A 4,768-nucleotide genomic window follows, 5' to 3' on the forward strand; every position below is an offset into this window, starting at 1 on the left:
AATTGAAGTACCAAAAAAGCCAGTAGATGTCATACTGACAAGAGATTTTTTTTAAGTATAAAGTACAAGTCATATTATATACTGAACAAAAAAAAAAACGCAACATGCAACAATTTGACTGAGTTACAGTTCATATAAGGAAATCTGTCAATTGAAATAAATGCATTAGGCCATAATCTATGGATTTCACATGACTGGGCAGAGGCACAGCCATGGGTGGACCTGGGAGGACATAGGCCCACCCACTTGGGAGCCAGGCCCAGACAATCAGAAAGAGTTTTTCCCCACAAAAGGGCTTTATTACAGACAGAAATACTCCTCAGTTTCATCAGCTGTCAAGGTGGCTGGTCTCAGACGATCCCGCAGGTGAAGAAGCCGGATGTGGAGGTCCTGGGCGGACGTGGTCTGCGGTTGTGAGGCCGGTTGGACATACTGCCAAATTCTCTAAAATGACGTTGGACACGGCTTATGGTAGATAAATTAACATTATATTCTCTGGCAAGAGCTCTGCTGGACATTCCTGCAGTCAGCATGCCAATTGTACGCTCCCTCAAATCTTGAGACATCTGTGGCATTGTGTTGTGTAACAAAACTGCACATTTTAGAGTGGCCTTTTATTGTCCCCAGCACAAGGTGCACCTGTGTAATGATCGTGCTGTTTAATCATCTTCTTGACTTGACACACCTGTCAGGTGGATGGTTTAACTTGGCAAAGGAGAAATGCTCACTAACAGGAAGGTAAACAAATTTGTGCAGAAAATTTGCAAGAAATATGTTTTTTGTGCCTATGGAAAATTTCTGGGATCTTTTATTTCAGCTCACGAAACATGGGACCAACACTTTACATGTAGCATTTAGATTTTTGTTTCGTGTAGCTGTATCTCTACTAGAACATGTGTTAAATGTAGTGGTAGTACAAGGAACCTATACTCTCAAGAAGTGAGAAATACAACCGTAAAATGGCTAAACAGAATCTACAATATGCAATACTATATACATTGCACCAGGGGATGTCTGACTCTTTGCACACTCACTGGACTCTACCCACACACTCACTGCATCACACACTACATACACTCACACACATAACATGCACACAAAGTGATGTACTGCGTACGGTCTGGGGCCAAGCTTCCTGCCATCCAGGACCTCTATACCAGGCAGTGTCAGAGGAAGGCCCTAAAAATTGCCAAAGACTCCAGCCACCGTAGTCATAGACTGTTCTCTCTGCTACCGCACGGCAAGCGGTACCGGAGCGCAAATTCTAGGTCCAAAACGCTCCTTAACGGCTTCTACCCCCAAGCCATAAGACTGCTGAACAGCTAATCAAATGGCTACCCGGACTATTTACATTGACCCCCCCCCATTTTTTTTTACACTGCTGCTACTCACTGTTTATTATCTATGCATAGTAACTTTACCCCATGTATATAGCCTCCTTATTGTTATTTTATTGTTGCCCTTTTATTTTATTTTTTTCTATTGTTAATTTTCTTACTTTTTAACTGCATTGTTGGGTAGGGCATTTCACTGCAAAGTCTACACCTGTTGTATTCGGGCATATGTGACAAATACAATTTGATTGATTGTCTAGAAAACAACTAGAGTAAAGGGTAACCATGGGCTCCCAAGTGGGGCAGCGGTCTAAAGCACTGCATCTCAGTGCAAGAGGCGTCACTACAGTTCCTGGTTCGAATCCAGGCTGTATCACATCTGGCCATGATTGGGAGTCCCATAGGGCGGCAGGGGTAGGCTGTCATTGTAAATAATGATTTGTTCTTAACTGACTTGCCTAGTTAAATAAAACAATTTAAATGAACACGTGCGTTCTGTTTGCTATGTTGCATAACGGTTTGTACCGAACGACACGTTTTCCAATGCTGTTGTACGTTCTTGAACAGACTTTTTGGTATGTTTGCTCCCGTTTGGTGGGTGCGGCAAAATGTGAATTAAAGCAATGAGTGACATATTTAAAGGGCAGTGGCCATGCTGACAGCGTTCCCCAACCCAACCCCTCCCATATACGTTTTTTTACTGATCGTTCAGTACAGCACCGTTTCCATTCAATTGAACGTTCCAGAACGTAAAAACCTACTGACCACAGCCCTGGTTTCCCTGACACAGATTAAGCCTAGTCATAGACAAAAAAGCACTTTCAATAAATCATCTCCATTGAGCTTGATTTTTAGTCTAGGACTCAATCTGTGTACATTAGCAGCAACAGAAATATGACACCGAGTAGGTGTAGGTAGGTACAGAGCCATAGTGGGGCAAACTATTCTCCAACTTGGCACTAAAATTATCATGACATTCATTATTTCGTTTTATTGTGGCCATGGAACATTTGGGTCAGCATAGCACCCACCAAAATTGTAATGTCAAACACCCTACGAGAGCTTTTAAACCCAGTCTCTACGTTCAGCGGTATATACTTTTAACATTAGGATATCCTATGGGAGCAGCAAGAACCTTTTAGCACTGAGAATATGGCTCCATTTCACAACCAGGGGCAAATTAGCGAGATTTACTACATTGAAATTAGGACTGGGATTGGTGTGTTTTACTTCTTTTTTTTTTACTCTTGAGCCAAAAAACGACTGGAAAATGGGCTTTATGCTCACGTTACATTTTCAAACAGCTAACCCCATACAAGTGTGAGTTGTTACCTTTCAGTAGAGGTGGTAGTACATTACTGCCATCTAGTGAAGGAAGAATTGTACAATAGGGGTATTCTATTATTAATGTGTTCCTGGTGATCGGAGCCTTCCACCGTCTGGGCCCCCCACCACTGCTCCTACTCTGAAATACACTACAATTCAGCCATATTTGAGACTTGACCCAGGATTAGGGCCATGCTTTTTGGCAGCTTTTTTCGAAGCGGTAACAACAATAACATAAAACTCAGTAAAAAAATTAAAATGATTAATGGTCCCTTTCCTAAATTAGCCTTGGATGGAGATAGGGATTTGGACTTGTGCTTTTACTTATTTCTCCTTACTGATCAATGATTATAACGGTGATTCTGATACAACCATTAATTCATACTTTGTGCCCCTGGCCTGAGAGGATGGAAGTTCAATATGTAGCTAATGTACTGTAATAGGCTAACGTTAACTAGCGGCACATCGTTGCCCATGAAAGGAAGTTAGGCTAGCGAGCAAGCATTTTAGCCAGGTAGCCTAAGACAACAAAAACGAAAAGCGTTTACTGTATGACAGAGTCATGAAAGACAGGAGTATGGCATTGGCGTTTCTCTACAACCCTAGCTCCCCAACCCTAATTCTAACCTTTACCCTAAACCCCCTAGAAACAGCATTTGATCTCGTGGGGACAACAAAATGTCCCCAGTTGGTCAAATTTTTGTTTGTTTACTATTCATGTATAGTTAGACACGTTCACACACACACACAAACAAATCAGTACTGGACAGCCACATAATTTTACCTCGCTACAGGTAGCTGATTTTGGTAGTTACCTGTATATGTAAGTCGCTCTGGATAAGAGCGTCTGCTAAATGACGTAAATGTAAAATGTAAATATAATTAAGCTACAGAATAAGTAGTACATGATGGTAAAATTAAAATAAAACTGTGTGTGTGTGTATCTGAATAAGTCATCTTTTAAAAGTGGCACATTTGGATGTCTGCCTGTTTATATAAGCCTCAGTTATTGGTAGGACCAGACCGACATAACTCAGGAATAAAATGTGTCTGTTACTAGTAATGGTAATGGATAAAAAGAAAATGCTTCAGCCACTAAAATCAGCGTTGGTCAGGGTGAAAGCCTGTCAACAACTACATAAACACTCTCCTGACTTCTGTTGATAACTTCACCCATGTAAGATATCTGCATGCATTTCTCGACAAATAGTATTTTTCAAAAATATCGTGCTTATTATAAATTCCTCCTGAGGTGTGTAGAGATAAATACATCATGGGCCGGTTTCCCGGACACAGATGAAGCTATTACTGTGGAGAACTTGTGTCTGGGAAACTGCCTCCATGAGTTATCCTGCCATGTTTACAGACTAGAGATGGCATGGTATATCCTCTTCTCTATGGCTCTCAAACACACAGTAATGGAACATTTCTGATGAAACGCAGAACATCAGCACACCATATCATCCATGACCCATCTACTGTGGTCATGGTAGAGGTGCAGTGTACATGTGGACCCCCATAGTACATCTGGTCAACAGAAAAGTCTGTAATAGATTCAGTTGTTCCTGATGCTTTCATCAGAGGAAGGACCACCATGCTAACCCTTCTGATGCTATACATAAACATCAGAGTTACTCTCTAATTTAAACTGTGGGTAGATGCATATGTCGAGACAATTAGTCCACAACCAGCTGTCAAAACAAGCTGCTTTATGAACCACTAGTGAGGAGATAGCAACCTTTCTCCATTACCCAGAGAGAAAACAGCACCAGTGAAACCACAATGCTTTGTCTTTTTTCAAATAAACCAACTCAATCCCTTTTGTATTATTGTCTGTATGAAGTCTGTATGCTCAACAATATGATAACAGCCTACGGTCCTATTGAAGTCCAGTGAAACATAGAGCCAACTATAGGGTTTAGAGGCAGGTGGAGGTGCAGTATATCCGCTTCTGACCAGTCACAGTAATTAGTAATTACCTGTGTGTTGTGGTTGTTGTTTACACAAGATGGTGAAATGAATCCGGGGAGGTTCATTTAAAAACTCATTATTTGGGGATTATAGCCAAGCACATCCTGTACAATATCGAATATCATATTCACATGTAG

Source organism: Salmo salar, chromosome ssa06 (assembly GCF_905237065.1).
Source record: "Salmo salar chromosome ssa06, Ssal_v3.1, whole genome shotgun sequence".
NCBI lineage: Eukaryota > Metazoa > Chordata > Actinopteri > Salmoniformes > Salmonidae > Salmo > Salmo salar.